Raw genomic sequence first — 13,649 nt, 5'->3', positions numbered from 1 at the left:
GAGTGTAGCATGTTTCAGTGTCATACATGGTCCGCTGGTCTAGGGGTATGATACTCGTGGTATGATACTCGCTTCGGGTGTGAGTGGTCCCGAGTTCAAATTCCGGACGGACCCGAGTTTTGCAGAAGTAATTTGGTGACTACTTAAATGCAACTAATTAAATTGTAGGCCTACGAGTTGAGCATGTCTCGCTGTCATACATGATCCGTTGGTTTTGGGGCATGTTACTCGCTTCGGGTGTGAGTGGTCCCGGGTTCAAATCCCGGACGGACCCGAGTTTTGCAGAAGTAATTTGGTGACTATTTAAATGCAACGAGTTAAATTGTAGGACTACGAGTTGAGAATGTCTCGCTGTCATACATGATCCGTTGGTTTTGGGGTATGTTACTCGCTTCGGGTGTGAGTGGTCCCGGGTTCAAATCCCGGACGGACCCGAGTTTTGCAGAAGTAATTTGGTGACTATTTAAATGCAACGAGTTAAATTGTAGGCCTACGAGTGTAGCATGTTTCAGTGTTATACATGGTCCGTTGGTCTAGGGGTATGATACTCGCTTCGGGTGTGAGTGGTCCCGGGTTCAAATCCCGGACGGACCCGAGTTTTTGCAGAAGTAATTTGGTGACTATTCAAATGCAACGAGTTAAATTGTAGGACTACAGGTTGAGCATGTTTCAGTGTCATATTTCTTCCGTTGGTCTAGGGGTATGATACTCGCTTAGGGTGCGAGGGGTCCCGGGTTCAAATCCCAGACGGACACGAGATTTTGCAGAAGTAATTTGGTGACTATTTAAATGCAACTAGTTATATTGTAGACCTACGAGTGTAGCATGTTTCAGTGTCATACATGGTCCGTTGGTCTAGGGGTATGATACTCGCTTCGGGAGTGAGTGGTCCCGGGTTCAAATCCTGGACGGACCCGAGGTTTGCAGAAGTATTTTGGTGACTATTTAAATGCAACTAGTTAAATTGTAGGACTACGAGTTGAGAATGTCTCGCTGTCATACGTGATCCGTTGGTTTTGGGGTATGTTACTCGCTTCGGGTGTGAGTGGTCCCGGGTTCAAATCTCGGACGGACCCGAGTTTTGCAGAAGTAATTTGGTGACTATTTAAATGCAACGAGTTATATTGTAGGCCTACGAGTGTAGCATGTTTCAGTGTTATACATGGTCCGTTGGTCTAGGGGTATGATACTCGCTTCGGGTGTGAGTGGTCCCGGGTTCAAATCCCGGACGGACCCGAGTTTTGCAGAAGTAATTTGGTGGCTATTTAAATGTAACTAGTTAAATAGTAGGACTACGAGTTGAGCATGTTTCAGTGTCATATTTCCTCCGTTGGTTTAGGGGTATGATACTCGCTTCGGGTGTGAGTAGTCCCGGGTTCAAATCCCGGACGGACCCGAGTTTTGCAGAAGTAATTTGGTGACTATTTAAATGCAACGAGTTAAATTGTAGGCCTACGAGTGTAGCATGTTTCAGTGTTATACATGGTCCGTTGGTCTAGGGGTATGATACTCGCTTCGGGTGTGAGTGGTCCCGGGTTCAAATCCCGGACGGACCCGAGTTTTGCAGAAGTAATTTGGTGGCTATTTAAATGTAACTAGTTAAATAGTAGGACTACGAGTTGAGCATGTTTCAGTGTTATATTGCATCCGTTGGTCTAGGGGTAAGATACTCGCTTAGGGTGCGAGGGGTCCCGGGTTCAAATCCCAGACGGACACGAGTTTTTGCAGAAGTAATTTGGTGACTATTTAAATGCAACTAGTTATATTGTAGACCTACGAGTGTAGCATGTTTCAGTGTCATACATGGTCCGTTGGTCTAGGGGTATGATACTCGCTTCGGGTGTGAGTGGTCCCGGGTTCAAATCACGGACGGACCCGAGTTTTGCAGAAGTAATTTAGTGACTATTTAAATGCAACTAACTACAGGGTAGGCCTATGAGTTGAGCATGTTTTATTTCATACTTGGTCCGTTGTTCTAGGGAAATGATACTCGCTTTGGGTGCGAGTGGTCCCGGGTTCAAATCCCGGACGGACCCGAGTTTTTGCAGAAGTAATTTGGTGACTATTTAAATGCAACCAGTTAAATTGTAGGCCTACGAGTTGAGCATGTCTCGCTGTCATACATGATCCGTTGGTTTTGGGGTATGTTACTCGCTTCGGGTGTGAGTGGTCCCGGGTTCAAATCCCGGACGGACCCGAGTTTTGCAGAAGTAATTTGGTGACTATTTAAATGCAACGAGTTAAATTGTAGGCCTACGAGTGTAGCATGTTTCAGTGTCATGCATGGTCCGTTGGTCTAGGGGTATGATACTCGCTTAGGGTGCGAGGGGTCCCGGGTTCAAATCCCGGACGGACCCGAGTTTTGCAGAAGTAATTTGGTGACTATTTAAATGCAACGAGTTAAATTGTAGGCCTACGAGTTGAGCATGTTTCAATGCCATATTTCGTCCGTTGGTCTAGGGGTATGGAACTCGCTTAGGGTGCGAGGGGTCCCGGGTTCAAATCCCAGACGGACACGAGTTTTTGCAGAAGTAATTTGGTGACTATTTAAATGCAACGAGTTAAATTGTAGGCCTACGAGTTGAGCATGTTTCAGTGTCATATTTCGTCCGTTGGTCTAGGGGTATGATACTCGCTTAGGGTGCGACGGGTCCCGGGTTCAAATCCCAGACGGACACGAATTTTTGCAGAAGTAATTTGGTGACTATTTAAATGCAACTAGTTATATTGTAGGCCTACGAGTGTAGCATGTTTCAGTGTCATACATGGTCCGTTGGTCTAGGGGTATGATACTCGCGGTATGATACTCGCTTCGGGTGTGAGTGGTCCCGGGTTCAAATTCTGGACGGAACCGACTTTTGCAGAAGTAATTTGGTGACTACTTAAATGCAACTAATTAAATTGTAGGCCTACGAGTTGAGCATGTCTCGCTGTCATACATGATCCGTTGGTTTCGGGGTATGTTACTCGCTTCGGGTGTGAGTGGTCCCGGGTTCAAATCCCGGACGGACCCGAGTTTTGCAGAAGTAATTTGGTGACTATTTAAATGTAACTAGTTAAATAGTAGGACTACGAGTTGAGCATGTTTCAGTGTCATATTTCGTCCGTTGGTTTAGGGGTATGATACTCGCTTCGGGTGTGAGTAGTCCCGGGTTCAAATCCCGGACGGACCCGAGTTTTGCAGAAGTAATTTGGTGACTATTTAAATGCAACGAGTTATATTGTAGGCCTACGAGTGTAGCATGTTACAGTGTCATACATGGTCCGTTGGTCTAGGGGTATGATACTCGCTTCGGGTGTGAGTGGTCCCGGGTTCAAATCCCGGACGGACCCGAGTTTTGCAGAAGTAATTTGGTGACGATTTAAATGCAACTAGTTATATTGTAGGCCTACGAGTGTAGCATGTTTCAGTGTCATACATGGTCCGCTGGTCTAGGGGTATGATACTCGTGGTATGATACTCGCTTCGGGTGTGAGTGGTCCCGAGTTCAAATTCCGGACGGACCCGAGTTTTGCAGAAGTAATTTGGTGACTACTTAAATGCAACTAATTAAATTGTAGGCCTACGAGTTGAGCATGTCTCGCTGTCATACATGATCCGTTGGTTTTGGGGCATGTTACTCGCTTCGGGTGTGAGTGGTCCCGGGTTCAAATCCCGGACGGACCCGAGTTTTGCAGAAGTAATTTGGTGACTATTTAAATGCAACGAGTTAAATTGTAGGCCTACGAGTGTAGCATGTTTCAGTGTCATGCATGGTCCGTTGGTCTAGGGGTATGATACTCGCTTAGGGTGCGAGGGGTCCCGGGTTCAAATCCCGGACGGACCCGAGTTTTGCAGAAGTAATTTGGTGACTATTTAAATGCAACGAGTTAAATTGTAGGCCTACGAGTTGAGCATGTTTCAGTGCCATATTTCGTCCGTTGGTCTAGGGGTATGATACTCGCTTAGGGTGCGAGGGGTCCCGGGTTCAAATCCCAGACGGACACGAGTTTTTGCAGAAGTAATTTGGTGACTATTCAAATGCAACGAGTTAAATTGTAGGACTACAGGTTGAGCATGTTTCAGTGTCATATTTCTTCCGTTGGTCTAGGGGTATGATACTCGCTTAGGGTGCGAGGGGTCCCGGGTTCAAATCCCAGACGGACACGAGTTTTTGCAGAAGTAATTTGGTGACTACTTAAATGCAACTAATTAAATTGTAGGCCTACGAGTTGAGCATGTCTCGCTGTCATACATGATCCGTTAGTTTTGGGGTATGTTACTCGCTTCGGGTGTGAGTGGTCCCGGGTTCAAATCCCGGACGGACCCAAGTTTTGCAGAAGTAATTTGGTGACTATTTAAATGTAACTAGTTAAATAGTAGGACTACGAGTTGAGCATGTTTCAGTGTCATATTTCGTCCGTTGGTTTAGGGGTATGATACTCGCTTCGGGTGTGAGTAGTCCCGGGTTCAAATCCCGGACGGACCCGAGTTTTGCAGAAGTAATTTGGTGACTATTTAAATGCAACGAGTTAAATTGTAGGCCTACGAGTTGAGCATGTTTCAGTGTCATATTTCGTCCGTTGGTCTAGGGGTATGATACTCGCTTAGGGTGCGACGGGTCCCGGGTTCAAATCCCAGACGGACACGGGTTTTTGCAGAAGTAATTTGGTGACTATTTAAATGCAACTAGTTATATTGTAGGCCTACGAGTGTAGCATGTTTCAGTGTCATACATGGTCCGTTGGTCTAGGGGTATGATACTCGCGGTATGATACTCGCTTCGGGTGTGAGTGGTCCCGGGTTCAAATTCCGGACGGAACCGAGTTTTGCAGAAGTAATTTGGTGACTACTTAAATGCAACTAATTAAATTGTAGGCCTACGAGTTGAGCATGTCTCGCTGTCATACATGATCCGTTGGTTTTGGGGTATGTTACTCGCTTCGGGTGTGAGTGGTCCCTGGTTCAAATCCCGGACGGACCCGAGTTTTGCAGAAGTAATTTGGTGACTATTTAAATGCAACGAGTTAAATTGTAGGCCTACGAGTGTAGCATGTTTCAGTGTCATGCATGGTCCGTTGGTCTAGGGGTATGATACTCGCTTAGGGTGCGAGGGGTCCCGGGTTCAAATCCCGGACGGACCCGAGTTTTGCAGAAGTAATTTGGTGACTATTTAAATGCAACGAGTTAAATTGTAGGCCTACGAGTTGAGCATGTTTCAGTGCCATATTTCGTCCGTTGGTCTAGGGGTATGATACTCGCTTCGGGTGTGAGTAGTCCCGGGTTCAAATCCCGGACGGACCCGAGTTTTGCAGAAGTAATTTGGTGACTATTTAAATGCAACGAGTTAAATTGTAGGCCTACGAGTGTAGCATGTTTCAGTGTTATACATGGTCCGTTGGTCCAGGGGTATGATACTCGCTTAGGGTGCGAGGGGTCCCGGGTTCAAATCCCAGACGGACACGAGTTTTTGCAGAAGTAATTTGGTGACTATTTAAATGCAACTAGTTATATTGTAGACCTACGAGTGTAGCATGTTTCAGTGTCATACATGGTCCGTTGGTCTAGGGGTATGATACTCGCTTCGGGTGTGAGTGGTCCCGGGTTCAAATCACGGACGGACCCGAGTTTTGCAGAAGTAATTTAGTGACTATTTAAATGCAACTAACTACAGGGTAGGCCTATGAGTTGAGCATGTTTTATTTCATACATGGTCCGTTGGTCTAGGGGTATGATACTCGCTTAGGGTGCGAGGGGTCCCGGGTTCAAATCCCAGACGGACACGAGTTTTTGCAGAAGTAATTTGGTGACTACTTAAATGCAACTAATTAAATTGTAGGCCTACGAGTTGAGCATGTCTCGCTGTCATACATGATCCGTTAGTTTTGGGGTATGTTACTCGCTTCGGGTGTGAGTGGTCCCGGGTTCAAATCCCGGACGGACCCAAGTTTTGCAGAAGTAATTTGGTGACTATTTAAATGTAACTAGTTAAATAGTAGGACTACGAGTTGAGCATGTTTCAGTGTCATATTTCGTCCGTTGGTTTAGGGGTATGATACTCGCTTCGGGTGTGAGTAGTCCCGGGTTCAAATCCCGGACGGACCCGAGTTTTGCAGAAGTAATTTGGTGACTATTTAAATGCAACGAGTTAAATTGTAGGCCTACGAGTTGAGCATGTTTCAGTGTCATATTTCGTCCGTTGGTCTAGAGGTATGATACTCGCTTAGGGTGTGAGTGGTCCCGGGTTCAAATTCTGGACGGAACCGTGTTTTGCAGAAGTAATTTGGTGACTATTTAAATGCAACGAGTTAAATTGTAGGCCTACGAGTGTAGCATGTTTCAGTGTCATGCATGGTCCGTTGGTCTAGGGGTATGATACTCGCTTAGGGTGCGAGGGGTCCCGGGTTCAAATCCCGGACGGACCCGAGTTTTGCAGAAGTAATTTGGTGACTATTTAAATGCAACGAGTTAAATTGTAGGCCTACGAGTTGAGCATGTTTCAGTGCCATATTTCGTCCGTTGGTCTAGGGGTATGATACTCGCTTAGGGTGCGAGGGGTCCCGGGTTCAAATCCCAGACGGACACGAGTTTTTGCAGAAGTAATTTGGTGACTATTCAAATGCAACGAGTTAAATTGTAGGACTACAGGTTGAGCATGTTTCAGTGTCATATTTCTTCCGTTGGTCTAGGGGTATGATACTCGCTTAGGGTGCGAGGGGTCCCGGGTTCAAATCCCAGACGGACACGAGTTTTTGCAGAAGTAATTTGGTGACTACTTAAATGCAACTAATTAAATTGTAGGCCTACGAGTTGAGCATGTCTCGCTGTCATACATGATCCGTTGGTTTTGGGGTATGTTACTCGCTTCGGGTGTGAGTGGTCCCGGGTTCAAATCCCGGACGGACCCGAGTTTTGCAGAAGTAATTTGGTGACTATTTAAATGTAACTAGTTAAATAGTAGGACTACGAGTTGAGCATGTTTCAGTGTCATATTTCGTCCGTTGGTTTAGGGGTATGATACTCGCTTCGGGTGTGAGTAGTCCCGGGTTCAAATCCCGGACGGACCCGAGTTTTGCAGAAGTAATTTGGTGACTATTTAAATGCAACGAGTTATATTGTAGGCCTACGAGTGTAGCATGTTTCAGTGTCATACATGGTCCGTTGGTCTAGGGGTATGATACTCGCTTCGGGTGTGAGTGGTCCCGGGTTCAAATCCCGGACGGACCCGAGTTTTGCAGAAGTAATTTGGTGACGATTTAAATGCAACTAGTTATATTGTAGGCCTACGAGTGTAGCATGTTTCAGTGTCATACATGGTCCGCTGGTCTAGGGGTATGATACTCGTGGTATGATACTCGCTTCGGGTGTGAGTGGTCCCGGGTTCAAATTCCGGACGGACCCGAGTTTTGCAGAAGTAATTTGGTGACTACTTAAATGCAACTAATTAAATTGTAGGCCTACGAGTTGAGCATGTCTCGCTGTCATACATGATCCGTTGGTTTTGGGGTATGTTACTCGCTTCGGGTGTGAGTGGTCCCGGGTTCAAATCCCGGACGGACCCGAGTTTTGCAGAAGTAATTTGGTGACTATTTAAATGCAACGAGTTAAATTGTAGGCCTACGAGTGTAGCATGTTTCAGTGTCATGCATGGTCCGTTGGTCTAGCGGTATGATACTCGCTTAGGGTGCGAGGGGTCCCGGGTTCATATCCCAGACGGACACGAGTTTTTGCAGAAGTAATTTGGTGACTATTTAAATGCAACTAGTTATATTGTAGGCCTACGAGTGTAGCATGTTTCAGTGTCATACATGGTCCGTTGGTCTAGGGGTATGATACTCGCTTAGGGTGCGAGGGGTCCCGGGTTCAAATCCCGGACGGACCCGTGTTTTGCAGAAGTAATTTGGTGACTATTTAAATGCAACTTGTTATATTGTAGGCCTACGAGTGTAGCATGTTTCAGTGTCATACATGGTCCGCTGGTCTAGGGGTATGATACTCGTGGTATGATACTCGCTTCGGGTGTGAGTGGTCCCGGGTTCAAATTCCGGACGGACCAGAGTTTTGCAGAAGTAATTTGGTGACTATTTAAATGCAACTAGTTATATTGTAGGCCTACGAGTGTAGCATATTTCAGTGTCATACATGGTCCGTTGGTCTAGGGGTATGATACTCGCTTAGGGTGCGAGGGGTCCCGGGTTCAAATCCCGGACGGACCCGAGTTTTGCAGAAGTAATTTGGTGACTATTTAAATGCAACTAGTTATATTGTAGGCCTACGAGTGTAGCATGTTTCAGTGTCATACATGGTCCGCTGGTCTAGGGGTATGATACTCGTGGTATGATACTCGCTTCGGGTGTGAGTGGTCCCGGGTTCAAATTCCGGACGGACCCGAGTTTTGCAGAAGTAATTTGGTGACTACTTAAATGCAACTAATTAAATTGTAGGCCTACGAGTTGAGCATGTCTCGCTGTCATACATGATCCGTTGGTTTTGGGGTATGTTACTCGCTTCGGGTGTGAGTGGTCCCGGGTTCAAATCCCGGACGGACCCGAGTTTTGCAGAAGTAATTTGGTGACTATTTAAATGCAACGAGTTGAATTGTAGTCCTACGAGTGTAGCATGTTTCAGTGTCATACATGGTCCGTTGGTCTAGGGGTATGATACTCGCTTAGGGTGCGAGGGGTCCCGGGTTCAAATCCCAGACGGACACGAGTTTTTGCAGAAGTAATTTGGTGACTATTTAAATGCAACTAGTTATATTGTAGGCCTACGAGTGTAGCATGTTTCAGTGTCATACATGGTCCGTTGGTCTAGGGGTATGATACTCGCTTAGGGTGCGAGGGGTCCCCGGTTAAAATCCCGGACGGCCCGAGTTTTTGCAGAAGTAATTTGGTGACTATTCAAATGCAACGAGTTAAATTGTAGAACTACGAGTTGAGCATGTTTCAGTGTCATACTTCGTCCGTTGGTCTAGAGGTATGATACTCGCTTAGGGTGCGAGGGGTCCCCGGTTAAAATCCCGGACGGACCCGAGTTTTGCAGAAGTAATTTGGTGACTATTTAAATGTAACTAGTTAAATAGTAGCACTACGAGTTGAGCATGTTTCATTGTCATATTTCGTCCGTTGGTCTAGAGGTATGATACTCGCTTAGGGTGCGAGGGGTCCCCGGTTAAAATCCCGGACGGACCCGAGTTTTGCAGAAGTAATTTGGTGACTATTTAAATGTAACTAGTTAAATAGTAGCACTACGAGTTGAGCATGTTTCAGTGTCATATTTCGTCCGTTGGTTTAGGGGTATGATACTCGCTTCGGGTGTGAGTAGTCCCGGGTTCAAATCCCGGACGGACCCGAGTTTTGCAGAAGTAATTTGGTGACTATTTAAATGCAACGAGTTATATTGTAGGCCTACGAGTGTAGCATGTTTCAGTGTCATACATGGTCCGTTGGTCTAGGGGTATGATACTCGCTTAGGGTGCGAGGGGTCCCGCGTTCAAATCCCAGACGGACACGAGTTTTTGCAGAAGTAGTTTGGTGACTATTTAAATGCAACTAGTTATATTGTAGGCCTACGAGTGTAGCATGTTTCAGTGTCATACATAGTCCGTTGGTCTAGGGGTATGATACTCGCTTAGGGTGCGAGGGGTCCCCGGTTAAAATCCCGGACGGCCCCGAGTTTTTGCAGAAGTAATTTGGTGACTATTCAAATGCAACGAGTTAAATTGTAGGACTACTAGTTGAGCATGTTTCAGTGTCATACTTCGTCCGTTGGTCTAGAGGTATGATACTCGCTTAGGGTGCGAGGGGTCCCCGGTTAAAATCCCGGACGGACCCGAGTTTTGCAGAAGTAATTTGGTGACTATTTAAATGTAACTAGTTAAATAGTAGGACTACGAGTTGAGCATGTTTCAGTGTCATATTTCGTCCGTTGGTTTAGGGGTATGATACTCGCTTCGGGTGTGAGTAGTCCCGGGTTCAAATCCCGGACGGACCCGAGTTTTGCAGAAGTAAATTGGTGACTATTTAAATGCAACTAGTTATATTGTAGGCCTACGAGTGTAGCATGTTTCAGTGTTATACATGGTCCGCTGGTCTAGGGGTATGATACTCGTGGTATGATACTCGCTTCGGGTGTGAGTGGTCCCGGGTTCAAATTCCGGACGGACCCGAGTTTTGCAGAAGTAATTTGGTGACTACTTAAATGCAACTAATTAAATTGTAGGCCTACGAGTTGAGCATGTCTCGCTGTCATACATGATCCGTTGGTTTTGGGGTATGTTACTCGCTTCGGGTGTGAGTGGTCCCGGGTTCAAATCCCGGACGGACCCGAGTTTTGCAGAAGTAATTTAGTGACTATTTAAATGCAACGAGTTGAATTGTAGTCCTACGAGTGTAGCATGTTTCAGTGTCATGCATGGTCCGTTGGTCTAGGGGTATGATACTCGCTTAGGGTGCGAGGGGTCCCGGGTTCAAATCCCAGACGGACACGAGTTTTTGCAGAAGTAATTTGGTGACTATTTAAATGCAACTAGTTATATTGTAGGCCTACGAGTGTAGCATGTTTCAGTGTCATACATGGTTCGTTGGTCTAGGGGTATGATACTCGCTTAGGGTGCGAGGGGTCCCCGGTTAAAATCCCGGACGGCCCGAGTTTTTGCAGAAGTAATTTGGTGACTATTCAAATGCAACGAATTAAATTGTAGAACTACGAGTTGAGCATGTTTCAGTGTCATACTTCGTCCGTTGGTCTAGAGGTATGATACTCGCTTAGGGTGCGAGGGGTCCCCGGTTAAAATCCCGGACGGACCCGAGTTTTGCAGAAGTAATTTGGTGACTATTTAAATGTAACTAGTTAAATAGTAGCACTACGAGTTGTGCATGTTTCAGTGTCATATTTCGTCCGTTGGTCTAGAGGTATGATACTCGCTTAGGGTGCGAGGGGTCCCCAGTTAAAATCCCGGACGGACCCGAGTTTTGCAGAAGTAATTTGGTGACTATTTAAATGTAACTAGTTAAATAGTAGCACTACGAGTTGAGCATGTTTCAGTGTCATATTTCGTCCGTTGGTTTAGGGGTATGATACTCGCTTCGGGTGTGAGTAGTCCCGGGTTCAAATCCCGGACGGACCCGAGTTTTGCAGAAGTAATTTGGTGACTATTTAAATGCAACGAGTTATATTGTAGGCCTACGAGTGTAGCATGTTTCAGTGTCATACATGGTCCGTTGGTCTAGGGGTATGATACTCGCTTAGGGTGCGAGGGGTCCCGCGTTCAAATCCCAGACGGACACGAGTTTTTGCAGAAGTAATTTGGTGACTATTTAAATGCAACTAGTTATATTGTAGGCCTACGAGTGTAGCATGTTTCAGTGTCATACATAGTCCGTTGGTCTAGGGGTATGATACTCGCTTAGGGTGCGAGGGGTCCCCGGTTAAAATCCCGGACGGCCCCGAGTTTTTGCAGAAGTAATTTGGTGACTATTCAAATGCAACGAGTTAAATTGTAGGACTACTAGTTGAGCATGTTTCAGTGTCATACTTCGTCCGTTGGTCTAGAGGTATGATACTCGCTTAGGGTGCGAGGGGTCCCCGGTTAAAATCCCGGACGGACCCGAGTTTTGCAGAAGTAATTTGGTGACTATTTAAATGTAACTAGTTAAATAGTAGGACTACGAGTTGAGCATGTTTCAGTGTCATATTTCGTCCGTTGGTTTAGGGGTATGATACTCGCTTCGGGTGTGAGTAGTCCCGGGTTCAAATCCCGGACGGACCCGAGTTTTGCAGAAGTAAATTGGTGACTATTTAAATGCAACGAGTTATATTGTAGGCCTACGAGTGTAGCATGTTTCAGTGTCATACATGGTCCGCTGGTCTAGGGGTATGATACTCGTGGTATGATACTCGCTTCGGGTGTGAGTGGTCCCGGGTTCAAATTCCGGACGGACCCGAGTTTTGCAGAAGTAATTTGGTGACTATTTAAATGCAACGAGTTAAATTGTAGTCCTACGAGTGTAGCATGTTTCAGTGTCATGCATGGTCCGTTGGTCTAGGGGTATGATACTCGCTTAGGGTGCGAGGGGTCCCGGGTTCAAATCCCAGACGGACACGAGTTTTTGCAGAAGTAATTTGGTGACTATTTAAATGCAACTAGTTATATTGTAGGCCTACGAGTGTAGCATGTTTCAGTGTCATACATGGTCCGTTGGTCTAGGGGTATGATACTCGCTTAGGGTGCGAGGGGTCCCCGGTTAAAATCCCGGACGGCCCGAGTTTTTGCAGAAGTAATTTGGTGACTATTCAAATGCAACGAGTTAAATTGTAGAACTACGAGTTGAGCATGTTTCAGTGTCATACTTCGTCCGTTGGTCTAGAGGTATGATACTCGCTTAGGGTGCGAGGGGTCCCCGGTTAAAATCCCGGACGGACCCGAGTTTTGCAGAAGTAATTTGGTGACTATTTAAATGTAACTAGTTAAATAGTAGCACTACGAGTTGAGCATGTTTCAGTGTCATATTTCGTCCGTTGGTTTAGGGGCATGATACTCGCTTCGGGTGTGAGTAGTCCCGGGTTCAAATCCCGGACGGACCCGAGTTTTGCAGAAGTAATTTGGTGACTATTTAAATGCAACGAGTTATATTGTAGGCCTACGAGTGTAGCATGTTTCAGTGTCATACATGGTCCGTTGGTCTAGGGGTATGATACTCGCTTAGGGTGCGAGGGGTCCCGCGTTCAAATCCCAGACGGACACGAGTTTTTGCAGAAGTAATTTGGTGACTATTTAAATGCAACTAGTTATATTGTAGGCCTACGAGTGTAGCATGTTTCAGTGTCATACATAGTCCGTTGGTCTAGGGGTATGATACTCGCTTAGGGTGCGAGGGGTCCCCGGTTAAAATCCCGGACGGCCCCGAGTTTTTGCAGAAGTAATTTGGTGACTATTCAAATGCAACGAGTTAAATTGTAGGACTACGAGTTGAGCATGTTTCAGTGTCATACTTCGTCCGTTGGTCTAGAGGTATGATACTCGCTTAGGGTGCGAGGGGTCCCCGGTTAAAATCCCGGACGGACCCGAGTTTTGCAGAAGTAATTTGGTGACTATTTAAATGTAACTAGTTAAATAGTAGGACTACGAGTTGAGCATGTTTCAGTGTCATATTTCGTCCGTTGGTTTAGGGGTATGATACTCGCTTCGGGTGTGAGTAGTCCCGGGTTCAAATCCCGGACGGACCCGAGTTTTGCAGAAGTAATTTGGTGACTATTTAAATGCAACTAGTTATATTGTAGGCCTACGAGTGTAGCATGTTTCAGTGTCATACATGGTCCGTTTGTCTAGGGGTATGATACTCGCTTTGGGTGTGAATGGTCCCGGGTTCAAATCCCGGACGGACCCGAGTTTTGCAGAAGTAATTTGGTGACTACTTAAATGCAACTAATAAAATTGTAGGCCTACGAGTTGAGCATGTCTCGCTGTCATACATGATCCGTTAGTTTTGGGGTATGTTACTCGCTTCGGGTGTGAGTGGTCCCTGGTTCAAATCCCGGACGGACCCGAGTTTTGCAGAAGTAATTTGGTGACGATTTAAATGCAACTAGTTATATTGTAGGCCTACGAGTGTAGCATGTTTCAGTGTCATACATGGTCCGTTTGTCTAGGGGTATGATACTCGCTTTG

General features: G+C 46.1%; 14 non-coding genes across 14 annotated transcripts; all 14 read left to right on the top strand.

Annotated features, from left to right (window-relative positions):
• The first annotated feature begins 522 nt into the window (after positions 1-522).
• On the top strand, positions 523-594 carry TRNAP-CGG (transfer RNA proline (anticodon CGG)). The gene has a single exon. It is a non-coding gene; the product is annotated as a tRNA-Pro (tRNA).
• Positions 595-844: 250 nt separating this feature from the next.
• On the top strand, positions 845-916 carry TRNAP-CGG (transfer RNA proline (anticodon CGG)). The gene has a single exon. It is a non-coding gene; the product is annotated as a tRNA-Pro (tRNA).
• Positions 917-1,164: 248 nt separating this feature from the next.
• TRNAP-CGG (transfer RNA proline (anticodon CGG)) lies at positions 1,165-1,236 on the top strand. The gene has a single exon. It is a non-coding gene; the product is annotated as a tRNA-Pro (tRNA).
• Positions 1,237-1,484: 248 nt separating this feature from the next.
• TRNAP-CGG (transfer RNA proline (anticodon CGG)) lies at positions 1,485-1,556 on the top strand. The gene has a single exon. It is a non-coding gene; the product is annotated as a tRNA-Pro (tRNA).
• Positions 1,557-1,805: 249 nt separating this feature from the next.
• On the top strand, positions 1,806-1,877 carry TRNAP-CGG (transfer RNA proline (anticodon CGG)). Its single transcript has one exon. It is a non-coding gene; the product is annotated as a tRNA-Pro (tRNA).
• Positions 1,878-2,285: 408 nt separating this feature from the next.
• TRNAP-AGG (transfer RNA proline (anticodon AGG)) lies at positions 2,286-2,357 on the top strand. The gene has a single exon. It is a non-coding gene; the product is annotated as a tRNA-Pro (tRNA).
• Positions 2,358-3,261: 904 nt separating this feature from the next.
• On the top strand, positions 3,262-3,333 carry TRNAP-CGG (transfer RNA proline (anticodon CGG)). The gene has a single exon. It is a non-coding gene; the product is annotated as a tRNA-Pro (tRNA).
• A 422-nt stretch (positions 3,334-3,755) lies between these two features.
• Positions 3,756-3,827, top strand: TRNAP-AGG (transfer RNA proline (anticodon AGG)). The gene has a single exon. It is a non-coding gene; the product is annotated as a tRNA-Pro (tRNA).
• Positions 3,828-5,052: 1,225 nt separating this feature from the next.
• Positions 5,053-5,124, top strand: TRNAP-AGG (transfer RNA proline (anticodon AGG)). Its single transcript has one exon. It is a non-coding gene; the product is annotated as a tRNA-Pro (tRNA).
• A 409-nt stretch (positions 5,125-5,533) lies between these two features.
• On the top strand, positions 5,534-5,605 carry TRNAP-CGG (transfer RNA proline (anticodon CGG)). The gene has a single exon. It is a non-coding gene; the product is annotated as a tRNA-Pro (tRNA).
• A 728-nt stretch (positions 5,606-6,333) lies between these two features.
• On the top strand, positions 6,334-6,405 carry TRNAP-AGG (transfer RNA proline (anticodon AGG)). Its single transcript has one exon. It is a non-coding gene; the product is annotated as a tRNA-Pro (tRNA).
• Positions 6,406-7,135: 730 nt separating this feature from the next.
• TRNAP-CGG (transfer RNA proline (anticodon CGG)) lies at positions 7,136-7,207 on the top strand. Its single transcript has one exon. It is a non-coding gene; the product is annotated as a tRNA-Pro (tRNA).
• Positions 7,208-7,790: 583 nt separating this feature from the next.
• On the top strand, positions 7,791-7,862 carry TRNAP-AGG (transfer RNA proline (anticodon AGG)). The gene has a single exon. It is a non-coding gene; the product is annotated as a tRNA-Pro (tRNA).
• Positions 7,863-8,124: 262 nt separating this feature from the next.
• Positions 8,125-8,196, top strand: TRNAP-AGG (transfer RNA proline (anticodon AGG)). Its single transcript has one exon. It is a non-coding gene; the product is annotated as a tRNA-Pro (tRNA).
• The last annotated feature ends 5,453 nt before the right edge of the window (positions 8,197-13,649 follow it).

The sequence above is a fragment of the Phalangium opilio genome, unplaced genomic scaffold, assembly GCF_054372755.1.
Source record: "Phalangium opilio isolate 3A_F unplaced genomic scaffold, DU_Popi_V2 ptg000487l_1, whole genome shotgun sequence".
In the NCBI taxonomy this organism is placed as follows: Eukaryota; Metazoa; Arthropoda; class Arachnida; order Opiliones; family Phalangiidae; genus Phalangium; species Phalangium opilio.
Note: the sequence above shows the minus strand (reverse complement) of the source record. Positions and strands in the feature narration are given on the sequence as shown.